Source organism: Carcharhinus amblyrhynchos, chromosome 6, assembly GCF_965287045.1.
Source record: "Carcharhinus amblyrhynchos chromosome 6, sCarAmb.v2.hapA, whole genome shotgun sequence".
NCBI classification, from domain to species: Eukaryota; Metazoa; Chordata; class Chondrichthyes; order Carcharhiniformes; family Carcharhinidae; genus Carcharhinus; species Carcharhinus amblyrhynchos.
This window is the reverse complement of record NC_137329.1, coordinates 56,117,923-56,133,119: the sequence shown is the minus strand read 5'-3', so window position 1 is coordinate 56,133,119 and position 15,197 is coordinate 56,117,923.

Below are 15,197 nucleotides of genomic sequence, written 5' to 3'. Positions count from 1 at the left end.
TGTGAGAGGGGGAGAGAGTGTGTGTGTGTGTGTGTGAGAGGGGGGGGAGAGTGTGTGTGTGGGGGGTGGGGGGAGAGTGTGTGTGTGGGGGGTGGGGGGAGAGTGTGTGTGTGTGAGGGGGGGGGAGAGTGTGCGTGTGTGAGAGGGGGGGGAGAGTGTGTGTGTGTGAGGGGGGGGAGAGTGTGTGTGTGTGAGGGGGGGGAGAGTGTGTGTGTGAGGGGGGGGAGAGTGTGTGTGTGTGAGGGGGGGGGAGAGTGTGTGTGTGTGAGGGGGGGGAGAGTGTGTGTGTGTGAGGGGGGGGAGAGCGTGTGTGTGTGAGGGGGGGGGAGAGCGTGTGTGTGTGAGGGGGGGGGAGAGCGTGTGTGTGTGAGGGGGGGGGAGAGCGTGTGTGTGTGAGGGGGGGGAGAGTGTGTGTGTGTGAGAGGGGGGGAGAGTGTGTGTGTGTGAGGGGGGGGAGAGCGTGTGTGTGTGAGAGGGGGGGAGAGTGTGTGTGTGTGAGGGGGGGGAGAGCGTGTGTGTGTGTGTGTGTGTGAGAGGGGGGGAGAGTGTGTGTGTGTGTGTGTGTGAGAGGGGGAGAGAGTGTGTGTGTGTGTGTGTGAGAGGGGGGGGAGAGTGTGTGTGTGGGGGGTGGGGGGAGAGTGTGTGTGTGTGAGGGGGGGGGGAGAGTGTGTGTGTGTGAGGGGGGGGGAGAGTGTGTGTGTGTGAGGGGGGGGGAGAGTGTGCGTGTGTGAGGGGGGGGGAGAGTGTGTGTGTGTGAGAGGGGGGGAGAGTGTGTGTGTGTGTGAGGGGGGGGGAGAGCGTGTGTGTGTGAGAGGGGGGGAGAGTGTGTGTGTGTGAGGGGGGGGAGAGCGTGTGTGTGTGTGTGTGAGAGGGGGGGAGAGTGTGTGTGTGTGTGTGGGGGGTGGGGGGAGAGTGTGTGTGTGGGGGGTGGGGGGAGAGTGTGTGTGTGTGTGTGAGAGGGGGGGAGAGTGTGTGTGTGTGAGGGGGGGGAGAGTGTGTGTGTGTGAGGGGGGGGAGAGTGTGTGTGTGTGAGGGGGGGGAGAGTGTGTGTGTGTGAGGGGGGGGAGAGTGTGTGTGTGTGAGGGGGGGGGAGAGTGTGTGTGTGAGGGGGGGGAGAGTGTGTGTGTGTGTGTGTGTGAGAGGGGGGGAGAGTGTGTGTGTGTGTGTGTGTGTGTGTGTGTGAGGGGGGGGGGAGAGTGTGTGTGTGAGAGGGGGGGAGAGTGTGTGTGTGTGTGTTGGGGGGGGGGGGACAGTGTGTGTGTGTGTGTGTGTGAGAGGGGGGGAGAGTGTGTGTGTGTGTGTGTGTGTGTGTGTGTGAGGGGGGGGGAGAGTGTGTGTGTGAGAGGGGGGGAGAGTGTGTGTGTGTGAGAGGGGGGAGAGTGTGTGTGTGTGAGGGGGGGGGAGAGTGTGTGTGTGAGAGGGGGGGAGAGTGTGTGTGTGTGAGAGGGGGGAGAGTGTGTGTGTGTGAGAGGGGGGGAGAGTGTGTGTGTGTGTGTGTGTGAGAGAGGGGGGGAGAGTGTGTGTGAGAGAGGGGGGGAGAGTGTGTGTGTGAGAGGGGGGGAGAGTGTGTGTGTGTGTGTGAGGGGGGGGGAGAGTGTGTGTGTGTGAGGGGGGGAGAGTGTGTGTGTGTGTGAGGGGGGGAGAGTGTGTGTGTGTGAGAGGGGGGGAGAGTGTGTGTGTGTGTGTGTGAGAGAGGGGGGGAGAGTGTGTGTGAGAGAGGGGGGGAGAGTGTGTGTGAGAGAGGGGGGGAGAGTGTGTGTGAGAGAGGGGGGGAGAGTGTGTGTGTGAGAGGGGGGGAGAGTGTGTGTGTGTGTGAGAGGGGGGGAGAGTGTGTGTGTGTGTGAGAGGGGGGGAGAGTGTGTGTGTGTGTGAGGCGGGGGGAGAGTGTGTGTGTGTGTGTGTGAGGGGGGGGGAGAGTGTGTGTGTGTGTGTGAGGGGGGGAGAGTGTGTGTGTGTGTTTTAAGGGGGGGGAGAGTGTGTGTGTGAGGGGGGGGAGAGTGTGTGTGTGTGTGAGAGGGGGGGAGAGTGTGTGTGTGAGGGGGGGGAGAGTGTGTGTGTGTGTGTGTGTGTAGGGGGGGGAGAGTATGTGTGTGTGTGAGAGGGGGGGGAGAGTGTGTGTGTGAGAGGGGGGGGAGAGTGTGTGTGTGAGAGGGGGGGAGTGTGTGTGTGAGAGGGGGGGAGTGTGTGTGAGGGGGGGAGAGTGTGTGTGTGTGTGAGAGGGGGGGGAGAGTGTGTGTGAGGGGGGGGAGAGTGTGTGTGTGAGGGGGGGGAGAGTGTGTGTGTGAGGGGGGGGAGAGTGTGTGTGTGTGTGTGTGAGAGGGGGGGAGAGTGTGTGTGTGAGGGGGGGGAGAGTGTGTGTGTGAGGGGGGGGAGAGTGTGTGTGTGAGGGGGGGGAGAGTGTGTGTGTGTGTGTGTGAGAGGGGGGGAGTGTGTGTGTGAGAGGGGGGGAGTGTGTGTGAGGGGGGGAGAGTGTGTGTGTGTGTGAGAGGGGGGGAGAGTGTGTGTGAGGGGGGGGAGAGTGTGTGTGTGAGGGGGGGGAGAGTGTGTGTGTGAGGGGGGGGGAGAGTGTGTGTGTGAGGGGGGGGAGAGTGTGTGTGTGTGTGTGTGAGAGGGGGGGAGAGTGTGTGTGTGAGGGGGGGGAGAGTGTGTGTGTGAGGGGGGGGAGAGTGTGTGTGTGAGGGGGGGGAGAGTGTGTGTGTGTGTGTGTGTGAGGGGGGGGAGAGTGTGTGTGTGTGTGTGTGAGAGGGGGGGGAGAGTGTGTGTGTGTGTGAGAGGGGGGGGAGAGTGTGTGTGTGTGTGAGAGGGGGGTGAGAGTGTGTTTGTGTGTGAGGGGGGGGGAGAGTGTGTGTGTGTGTGTGTGTGAGAGGGGGGGGAGAGTGTGTGTGTGTGTGTGAGGGGGGGGGAGAGTGTGTGTGTGTGTGTGAGAGGGGGGGGAGAGTGTGTTTGTGTGTGAGAGGGGGGGGAGAGTGTGTGTGTGTGTGTGTGTGTGTGAGAGGGGGGGGAGAGTGTGTGTGTGTGTGAGAGGGGGGGGAGAGTGTGTTTGTGTGTGAGAGGGGGGGGAGAGTGTGTGTGTGTGTGTGTGTGTGTGAGAGGGGGGGGAGAGTGTGTGTGTGTGAGGAGGGGGGGAGAGTGTGTGTGTGTGAGGAGGGGGGGAGAGTGTGTGTGTGTGAGGAGGGGGGGAGAGTGTGTGTGTGTGTGTGAGGAGGGGGGGGAGAGTGTGTGTGTGTGTGTGAGAGGGGGGGGAGAGTGTGTGTGTGTGAAAGACAGGGAGAGAGAGTGTGCAAGAGGGAGAAATTGTGTGAGGAGGAGGGTGTGTGTGTGTGAGAAGGACTGTGTGTGAGACGGGGGAATGCATGTGTGAGGGGGGAGTGTGTGTGAGAGAGAGGAGAGTGTATGTGAGAGAGGGAAGGAGAGTGTGCAAGTGGGAGAGTGTGTGTGAGAGAGAGAGTGTATGTGTAAGAGAGAGGGAGAGTGTGTGTGTGTGTGTGAGAGAGAGAGACAGGGAGAGAACGTGTGTGTGTGTGTGTGTGTGTGTGTGTGTGTGAGAGAGAGACAGGGAGAGAACGTGTGTGTGTGTGTGTGTGTGTGTGTGTGAGAGAGAGACAGGGAGAGATTCAGCTGGCCATACTGCCAGTTCTCCTGTATTCCTGCCTATACTCCATGTGACTGAGCCCCTGAAGTAAAAATCATCAATATGTACAAATGAGCCGCTGGGAATGCAAGCCAAGAACCCTGCTCCTGATAATTATCCAGTGATCCACCCTGGAGGCGAGTGTGTCTATTTGTACAGAATTGATGCCTACTGTGGTATCATTCATGGTCAGAAACCTATCAAACTCACCATCCATGCCTATATATGAATAATGGCCACAGAGTTCAGGTCAGAGGAGGGCAGCAGTAATGGACCTGCAGCCCATTGTGAAGGTAAAAGCTTCACGAAAGGATCAGAGGGGAGAAAAATCATTCACAAAAACAGTAACATTTTAAAAATCTAAATGCAAGTTGATGTTGAAGGAGAATTCACAAAACTAGATTATTTACTGTGCCCACATGGGTATCATGTGCCTGTCAGTATTGTCCCAACATGAGTTTGTGGTAGCATGTTTCTTGGAATATTTTTCAGATTTTAATTGTCCAGAGGTCTCAAAATCTATATATTTTCAAAAATGTTTATTTCCAACTTGTGTTACTGAAGTAATGGCGATTAGAGTTCCTATAGAATGGATCCTTCCCATTCACTGATATTATTTCAAGTTTGCATTGTTACATGATAGAACCATAGATTCCTCCAATGTCAAAAGTATTTGCACCGACTCTCCAAAAGAGAATCCCACCTTGGCCTTTCCTTCTGCTGTACCCACTAACCCTGTGCACATTGCCATGAATTACCCATCTAACCTACACATCTTGGGACACTAAGGTTTAATTTAGCATGGCCAATCTGCCTAACCTGCACATCATTGGACCCTGGGAGGAAACCCACACTGACACAGGGAGAACTTGCAAACTGCACATAGACAATCACCAAGGCTGGAATTGAAACTGGATCCCTGGTGTGGTGAGCCTGCAGTGCTAACCACCATGCCACCGTGACACCCAATACTAGATTTTTAATAGCCTTTTCCCTTCATTCTCATTGCATAGGATTTCAACTTACTAAATCTTACCTGATCAATTTCACTGTCCAAACGGACTAAATGCTTTTCGTTGACTCCCATTCAGTACAATCCCATTAGATCAATCTCTACTCTAATTCCACCTTCCTGTTTTATAGGAATAGACCTGAAAACTGCTGTATCCCTTCTGCCTCCAAGTTTACCCCTCTGTAGGTTTCTAGAGTAAAGTCGCCATTGTCCCAGATGATCGTAGGCCTCTCTTTAAGGGGGGAGCTGACTGGTGGCGATTTAACCTGAGGATCATCATGGCTCAGGCAAGGGGCAAGGTTGAGAAGGTGGACCTTCATGAATAACCTCAGCTGGTATCGGAATTGAACCCACGCAATTGACGTCACTCTGCATCATGAAACAGCTGTCCAGCCAACTGAGCTAACCTGAAGTTGGGCATCACTCCATCAACGCAAATGGACTTCTCTCATTTTCCCTCCTGGTCCTTTCAATATTGTTGCTGTTCATACACAAAGAGACAAGGGGTGGGATTTTATGACCTCACTCATCGTGAAACCATAAAATCCTGCCCAAAGTCAACAGACCTTCCCATGCTGTGCCTCTCACCTGTTCTCATTCTCATTGTGGGTGGGGAGATAAAATTACAGCCATGGTCTTTCAATCAGGTTTCTAATAACACTGGTTGCTAAAAATATTTTGAAGGAGTCACAACTACAATCATTCATTTCCTGCTTTATCAAAGAAACATCAGAGTAATTGTCCAAGTGTATAACTTGCTTCTCATACTGTCAATGCAATGGAAAAGGAGACCAGATTACAAGTTGCAATCATTGTAAGGAACATACGTGATTAGAAAGAAAGGCTTGCATGGTCACGAATGAGCGCTGTTCACCACCAAAAAAAAATCTGAAAATGCTATATAGCCAATGAAGTATTTTTGAAGTGTAGTCACTGTTGCAATGTAGTAAATGTTTGTAATGTCACAACCAATTTGCACACAGCAAGCTCCCACAAACAGCAATGTGATGATGACTAGATAATCTGTTCATTAGTGATTGCCGTGCCTGGGTGAGGATGGATTGTTGGACTCGCCTTTTCTCTCCCACTCCACAACTGCTTGTAACAAGGTTTTGTAATTTAAAGAGATTAATTCAGTGTGTGTCATTAACAGTTAAAGTGCTGATTACAAAGAACTCCACCTGATAGGTTTTCTTCCGTTTAAACGCAAAGGTTATTCATTTTTATAACAATAAAATCACACCCAACATCCCAAACTTCACAACATATACATACACGCAAGCTTACAAAATTGCACGTTATGGTTGGGACAGTACTCTGTTACAGTGTCAGAGACCCAGGTTCAATTGCGGCCTTGGATGACTGTCTACGTGAGTTTGCACGTTCTCTGGATGCTCTGGTTTCCTCCCATAGTCCAAAGATGTTCAAGTTAGATAGATTGATCATGCTAAATTGTTCCTTGGTGTCCAAAGGTGTGTAAGTTATGTGGATTAGCCATGATAAATGTGTATTTTTATGGGGATAGGGCAGAGGGGAGAGCTTGGGTGGGGGGTTCCTTTGGAGGGTCAGTACACTCAATCGGCTGTATGTTCTCTTTCTGCTTTGTTGGGATTCTCTGATTATATAGTAGAGGAGGGCAAATTAAGATTCAGTGATAAAAGGCAAAAAAAGAAAGTTCACTGTTCATGAGTCCCCCAGTGATGTTTGTAGCTGAAGCAGATTTTCACAGTGGTCTTTAAATTCTAGTGCACTGAAGCCGATATTTATACTGTAGTTTAAACTATAATCCATCTTTTCCAAAAGTCAGTGTTATTGTACTTGTGGTTCCTTTCAAGTTACATTGTCTAGCACTGTGATGGATTCCAAATGTATCAGAGATAACTTGAACTTGAGAATAGTCAGAGAATGAGTGGGATATTCCACTGAAGAAAATGAATTAGCTCATGTCTACATAGACCTTGGCTGTTGTGTTTATGGCCTAGGTGATTAATTGTTTTCATGTCCCAGCCATCACTTTGGAATAAGCCATTCTTCTCAAAGATGAGCTAGGAAGAACATATCAGCACCTTCTATATAGTCATTATCCCGGTAGACTTTCTGTCCCTGCAAATTATGGAAATGCAAATAGTGAGGGCCACTTACAAGTTTCAGTTCATATTTGAAGTCATTATTGACATCAACAGGTGTGAAATTTCACAGGTCTGTCTTGACATGTCCTAATTGTAATCCACATTGGAAACTTAGAGAAACTGATCAACTTGTAATACCACATGAGTCAGGTGACTTGTGGCAGCCATCTTAGTGTCTCCGTTGTTCTAGAAAATCCTTTTACAGAAGTTAAATATGTATTTGACCAGACAGTGAAATTAAAGAGTAATATTACATATTCATGCTTTATATCATCATGACAGTGATGTTGATTGACAATAATATTGTCATGGATTCCTTCATATCCACCCGAACTAATTTGCCAATTATTTAGACGCAAGGGCGAAATATGGGCCATCAACAGAGTGAATGCTGACAGCACTGTGGAGGTGGAACAGGACTTGAGATTTTAATTGCGAGAAACTCTGAACCCATAACTGAGTCTCCCATTAATTATGACAGCAGGATTATTTCTCCATAATGTGAATGGTGTACATGAAATCTACACTGCCAACTCCATACATATTTGATGGGACAGCTACCCAATTGCCTCCATTCTGCCAGGACTTTAGTATCACCATATACAGTGTAACTTAAACAGCAGGTTTAACAATGGAAATCAATGGGTTTCCTCCGGGTGCTCCGGTTTCCTCCCACATCCCCAAAGATGTGCTTTTAGGCTGATTGATTGGGTACTAAATTGTCCCTAAATTGGACCTCCCTGATCCTCGCACATTAGGCGTAGACTAAAATCATGAATAGGTCACTGAGACAGTGGGACGGCGGCGCGGGCTCGTTGGGCCGAAGGGCCTGTTTCCTGTGCTGTTTCCCGTGCTGTGTTGTTCTTTGTATGCCCCTTTGTAAATCACTCAAAGGTGATGCCAGTGGAATATCTTAACTTAATAAGAAGCAGAAGACAAGGATTCAGAAGGATATGATTGAGTCTGACAAACTGCTGTGGCTTTTTTGAAGATATTACAGATTAACAAGCTTTTGAATTACATACAATTTCATTTATTTTGATGAATTTCTACAGGAAAATTTTCAGTTGAACCAAAAGCTGCAGGAATCCACAATATAGCCTTTCATTTCTCCCAGAAATCACACACTTTAAGGGGTTTTTTAAAGAAAAAGAAGATTCCAGAAGGAAGAGCCCAGGGTTAAGAAAGAAATTGACAAAATTAATCCAGGCAAATAGTGAAAGATTCTAATGCTTCTAGTGAATTCTAATATTGAAAGAAGCTTAAAATTAGGAAGTCATGCAAAACCTTTCGACATGGAAGGGCTAATAGAGATTTGGAATAAGTTGTAAGGAAAGGCTGTTACTGCTGATAGTGTAATTGGGATTCAAAGATAACTAGGTGTATCCGAAGAGGGAATTGATTAGGGGGAAGTTGGAAGAAAATGGGTCGAGTTGAGATCAAATTAAAGAAACATTATATGGATCTAATGAAATTTCATGTTACTACAAGTTCTTGTGTTCTTAAGTGCCTCCGTGACCAATGTGATGCTATGTCACACTGCGACAGAAAGGTATTTTAGCAGCATTGCTTGTCCAGTCACAGTGCTCCAAACATATTGTCTCGTTTGACATGAGATGTAGCATGAGTAAGCACAAATGGCTGTTTAGAAGTCACTGAAAGTCAAATTATTTCCAAGAAAAAGTTATCTATTCAGTTAAAATGTGGTGAGAACAAAGAAAAAGCAGCAGTTTAATTTAGATGGTAATTTTTTATTTGATGTTGATTAAACTTATTTATTACAGCTATTAGGGCCTGGGTGGGATGCTTTGTCAGAGACTTTGTGCAGACTCAATGGGCTGAATGGCCTCCTTCTGACTGTAGAGATTCAATGATTCTATGATTTGTAATAACTTGTGGATAAGAATATTCTTAACTTTTACTATTAGACATCTAGAATGCCATTGGTTCGAATCATTTATTTATGTTTGTACAACGAATTATGATTTTTACCTTCCTTTCTCGCCGTCAACTAATCTTACCTCATGCACTAAAGCGGTTTGTCTCTGTGGGTGAGCCAGTGAGTCCCCTAGTCCCCAGGCTTTCACTAATTCTTCTCCAATGCATCCAGCTGTAAGGAGACATGCAGAAATGACATCCTTGGACACAGGTCTTAAATGTCTAACTTCTGCTCTGTGCCATCCCCTAGTATCCTGGCTAAAATCCCAAATTTTTGTTAAATAATGCATCAGGTCACAACACACTGAAGAGATCCTCAAACCAGCCCCTGTCTGCCTGTGGCAGCGTTTCAGGGTGATGTTAAAAGATGCACAGTACTATGAAGAACAGGGTGTTCTCTGGGTTTCTCAGTCAACATTTCCTTCTCAACTGACACTAATGATAAGGGGTGAGGATTTTCTGGCCCTTCTGACCAGCGGAATCTTCTGGTCCTGCCAAAAGCGCCTCCCTCCCCACTCCCCCCGCCTGCTGTGGGTTTACCAGTAGCGCAGCTGGTGAACAATGCAAAGGCCATTGTCGTCAGCAGGACGGGAAGATCCCACTGGAAGTCAATGACAAGCTTCCACCACTGTCACAAGCAGGTTGGAAAATCCATTTATCTCCATTTTTTTTTGCATGTCATCTTGCTGTGTGCAAAGTTTGTTTCATCTTGCCCTTATTGCTGTTTGAAGTAATTCATTGTATGTGAATTCTCTCTGAACCTTTCAAAGTTGAAAATGTTTCTTCTGATGGCCAGACCACTTTGTGTTAAATCACTCACTTTAACCCATTGGCCTCTTGCTCTGACTCAGTGTTTTTCTTCCCCATCTCCTGCAAATTCATATAAATGCTGCCTCTTCAGACCCAGATGCCAACTAGAACAGTGCCAGTCATGGCTCAGTTGATAAAACTTGGTCAGGAGATTATGGGTTCAAGTTCCACTCCAGAGACCTGAGCCCAAAATTCAGGTTATACTCTACTGACATGATATTAGAACACCGCACAGTCAAAGGTACTGTCTTTCAGGTGAGACCTTACACCAAGGCCCCTTCTGCCTTCTCGGGTGAATGTAAAAGATCCAATGGCACTATTCTGAAGAAGGGCAAGGGAGTTCTCAGTATGGTGGTCAGTATTTGTCATGGAAACAACCTTCTCCAGGAGCTTTCTTGTCGCAATCTCCCTCTTTATGTAAGGGGATGGGATATTGCCTGGGTTTGGGCACCAGGATAATTAAGTTGATCAGAGGATGCCTGAGATGATATGCATTATTGCATTGGGAGATTCCAATAAGAAAGTTCCCAGAGAAGGTTTACATCAATCCAAGTCTGCCGTTACATGAGGACATTATCAATCATCTGCTGCTCACCTCCTATCCTTTGTGGCTAAGGAATCATGCCAAGGAATAACAATAGAGACCCTATGGCAGCAGGAATGGAATTAACACGCCACCATTAAAAACCAATTCCTCATCACAGATCCCACAGCATATCCACCAGCTTTAACCTGCCACACCAACAGTGGGCACTCTCCAACCACTTCTGCTCTGGTCAAGGTCTTTATGCAGCAAATTGGCACCAGTGGGGCACTGCAGGGTACCTGAATTGCAGCTGTGGTGCACCCCAATGAATGACCCACATCATTGATGAGTGACCCTGACAAAATTCAGCAGAGGGCTCACAGAGTCCATTGAGTCACTGTGGAGACTGTTGGGCCTGGGCTAGATGATCTTCCAGAGAGTTGTTGCAGATTTGATCAGCCAAATGGCCTCTTTGTGCACTGTGGGGACTGTCTCTTAATGTTGACTGCAATTTTAAAAATATTTCAATTGCTGTTAATACTTCATGAAGTCGTGAAAGATTCCATATTAATGCAAATATTTCCTTTTGTAATACATGGTGGTAGGAGGAAGTCTTTGTAATGTCAAACCCAGAATAATGATACACTTCTGTTCATCCTTGAAGTAGAATATCTTGCCCCTCCCTCACCACACCACGATTCCACAAAGCATCCTCTATCAGATGTACTACAGCATGATTCCTTCAAAAACACCTCATATGCTGCTGTGATCTCTCCTACTGAGGAGGACACGAGTAACAATGCCAAAGAAGCACCATCACCTGCAAGTTCCTCATAAAATCAGGCACTATCCTGACGTGGACAAACTTTCTCATTATTGGGTCAAAATACTGAAGTGTCCTCACTACCTCCACTGTGGGAGAACCATCACCACAACAATGGTGAGAATTTGAGAAGGCCCACCACCAACTTCCTATAATAAACTGGACATTGACCAGCCTACTAGTCCCCAACACACAATAAGAGCAATTTAGCATCGCTAATCAACCTAACCCGTACATCTTTGGAGTGGGAGAAAACCAGAGCACCCAGAGGAAACCCATGTAAACACGGGGAGAATGTGCAAACTCCACACAGACAGTGACCTGGAATTGAATCCGTGTCCCTGCTGCTGTGAAGCAGCAGTGCTAACCACCATGCTACCATGCCAAGTGTCAAATACATTAATGTCCTGATCTTCCTGTTAAGGGCAAAATTAGGTGTATATGTTGCACATGTGGGATTCGCCTTCAAAAAAATAAAGCACCCCTTGAGCTCCTATCACCAATTTGCCATTTCGGGGAACATGCTCGCGGTGGTCTAGTTGACAGTGAAGCAACTTGCACCCCCTCTGGTAAGTGAGCGGTCCCCCTGAGTGGATTCCCGAGTCTGTGCAGTGCTCCCCGTGAAAGTAAACCTTCTGATCGATCATTTCCAGAGCGCTCATTAACAACAAAACCAGGACGTCTCATACATGACTTGCCTATTCTGCTTCCCCGGTGCAGTTAGTGTAGATTTGTCAGTACCGCATTGTGAGTCTGTCAAAAGAAGGGATTGCGGGAAGGGGGAAAGGAGTGAAAGCTTTTGAAAAGTAATAATGTCCACCTCCCTGACCGCCTCTTCCCTTCCCCTCCCCCCCTCCCTCCCCACCCCCAACCTCCCAGCACAGGAGAAATCAGCAACTTTCACATGCGCTGGGCTGCTTGTGATGCAGGAGACGTGAGAAACATTGCTCCCATTGTGAGACTGTCCAGCACAATTACTTCCCGTTCAAATTAGGGCAGCTATTTGCTTTGTTCTTTTAATTTGGCCAGATTGAGGGGTTGGGTATTGGGGGGGAGGGGGGTCCGCGGGATTGTGTTTAATTTTCCTTATTGTAGTGCAGTAGGAGAAAAAGTGAGTAAATCAATCTTACTCAGTTCTCAGCCTGTGTTTAGGCATTGTTTTCGGGCTTCTTTCTCTTTACTGCCCCAAACTTCCATCTGTTCAACATCAGCCACCCCCTCCAACCCAACACACCTCCAACATCCTCACATACCCCTTCCTCCCCCCTCCCCCCTTCCAAATCAACTCCCCTCAAAGGTTATTCTCCCTTTCTTGACAGGAGTGACCTGTTGTCAGCCTGGTGTCCCTCTTGAATCGGGGAGGGGGGGGGGGGTGCGGTGGTGGCTGGTGGCGGGATGAGGGAACATATCTGATCTTTTGCGCCTTGTTTTCTTGACTAAGAACACATCAGCTCTGCTCGGAACCATTCTCAGATGGCCTGAGGGGGTTCAGCTTTGTACAAAATCAGGAGGGAACTCCTGTCCCCCTCTCTGGATTACACCAGGCATCCACCCAGTTCAGATAATGTACCCTGTGGCGTCGTTATAATTTCAACCTAAACTCAGCTATAGGGGATGTTTGAATTTTATTGAAGGTGAGCTTAATCTTCCCTGGGCTTTGCTCCCTTTCATTAAGTTTTACTCCCATTTGCAGAATGAACATAACTGGACTATGCTTAATCTTGGAGTAAAAATTATACGTCACACTATAAAGGGTGGCATGCTGGCACAGTGATTAGCACTACTGCATCACAGTGCCAGGGACCCGGATTCAATTCTGGTCCCGGGTCACTGTGTCGAGTTCTGCATGTTCTCTCCGTGCCTGCATGGGTTTCCTCCAGGTGCTCCAGTTTCCTCCCACACTCCAAAGATGTGCAGGTTAGGTTGATTGGCTCTGTTAAATTCCTCCTTAGTATCAGGGGATGAGCAAGATAAATATGTGGGGTTACGCGGATAGGGTTTGGGTGGGATTGTTGTTGGTGCAGACTCGATGGGCTGAGTAGGCACCTTCTGCACCATAGAGATTCTGTGATTCTATGAAACACTCCAGTTCTTTATCTCTTTTGAAAGGTTAACACAGCAGTTAGGGGGACCAGCCAACATTGGACTCCGCTGTTGCATAGTAAGCTGACAGGAGAAGCTCACAATGTTTACTCCCTCTTGCCTGAAGGAAGCGCAACAAGCTATGAGGCAGCTAAAAAGGTTATTTTAATTGGGTACAAATTAGTGTTGGGATGCTTACCATCAGAAATTCCACGCACTCAGGTCATGACCTGGTCGGACATACCTGGAATTTGAACAGCTGATAGGTATGGGGGCTTAAAATTAAAGCCAATTACAAAATCCTTTGTGGAACAATTCTCCTCGAGGAGTTCAAAACTTCCATACCCTTGCTGATAAGAAGGAAAAGAGCCAGGCAGGGAGCAGATGATTCTGAGCTTGTCCACTAACTCTCATCCAAAAGGAAACCCCTTGTCATCCCCAAGCAATGAGAGAAATAGAAGGTGGGAGACTGGTAGGAGACTGAGCACTACTGGGAGAGAAGGACTAGCTGGAGTATAGAAAGGGTAATGCTGAGAAGAGAGCAGGCAGACAATAACGATCTCTCTAACTTCAGAGTGGTTAGCACTGCTGCCACACAGCGCCAGGAACCCTGGTTCGATTCCTGGCTTAGGTCACTGTGTGGGGTTTACACAATCTCTCTGTGTCTGTGTGGGTTTCCTCCGGGTGCTCTGGTTACCTCCCACAGTCCAAAGGTGTGCAGGTTAAGTGGATTGCCCATGCTAAATTGCATGGGTAAATTGCACCTCCTTGTTTTTATTGATTTCTATGATTCTTCAATCTATTCTAAGGTAAATATATATCCAGCATCAGCAGATAATTATTTATCTTTTACCCATTGTGGAGGTGAAGGGAGTGAACCATGGCAAATGTGTGGGTTTACAGGAAGAGGGCTTGGGTAAGAGCATCGGTGCAGACTCGGTGGGCTGAATGGCCTCTTCTGCACTGTAGTGATTTTATGGTTCTATGAAATAACAATGTCACAGTGAATAGATGTTGGCTGTGGAGTTACTATTGGTCAAAAATGCAATGACTCCGAAAGAGCATTCCACCCAGGCCCTGCCTTCTGCTCTATCCTTGGGTGTTTACCATGGATAATCCACCAAATCTACACATCATTGAACACTAAGGGCAATTTATCATGGCCAATCAACCCAACCTACCCATCTTTGGACTGTGGGAGGAAACCAGACCACCAGGTGGAAACCCAAACAGCCACGGGCAGAATATGCAAACACCACACAATCAGCCACCCGAGGCCGGAATTGAACCCAGGTCCTCAAGCTGTGAGGCAGCAGTGTTATTGCTGTTGTTTGTAGAGACCCTGTGCATGAATGTGTGTCATTTTCTAATAAAAGTAAATGAGTCATGTTACAAACTTAACTCATTGGGTGGGATTTTACAGCCTCGCTCAACCCAAGATCAGAAAATCCTACTCCAGGTCAACAAACCTTCCCAATGTCCACCCCTCACCTGTTCCGATTCCTGTGGCGGGCAGGGTGGTAGAATTCTGGCGATAATCTTAAGTGTAGCTGTTAGCACACTCAGGATTGTTTAACAAGTGCTACCCAATCATGGAATCCCATCTAGCAATCGACATTTTGTTTTGGATTTTGTAAGCATGGGCTGGTTAATTACAATCTATACTCTGCTGATGTGATCAGCTGAAGGAACATGATGATTGGGACATACAGCCTCTATAACTGACAGATCATGGGAACTAAAATTCATGCATGACATTGATTCATTGTGCGGTCAGCAGAATATACCTTAGGATTCATGATTGCATCCAATTGGTGGGAAATATTACATTGCCATTACATAGTAGCAGCAGGAAACATCTTGCCTCGCTGTTGTTCAAAGCTTTGAAACACTTTGCCTTTCTGGGGTCATTGAGGCACTTGTCAGATTTGATACTGCCAATTTACAAGTTTCTATGGCACGCACAATAAAACAATGATCTGATCAGGATAGTAATTATTCCGCAGGATAGCTTTGATGCACTCTATTTCTGCACTCACTGGGCAGGATATTATGGCCTCACTCATTCTGAAACTGTAAAATCCCATCCGAGATCAACAGACCTCTTGCCCACTTCGACACTTCAATTCCCATGGCGGGCAAGATGGTAAAATTACGGCCTATGTCTGATTTCTTTGTACTGTGGATGGCTTTTTCATGGGAACACTGAAATAGCTTTGATAATTTGCAAATTGAAGAAGGACATA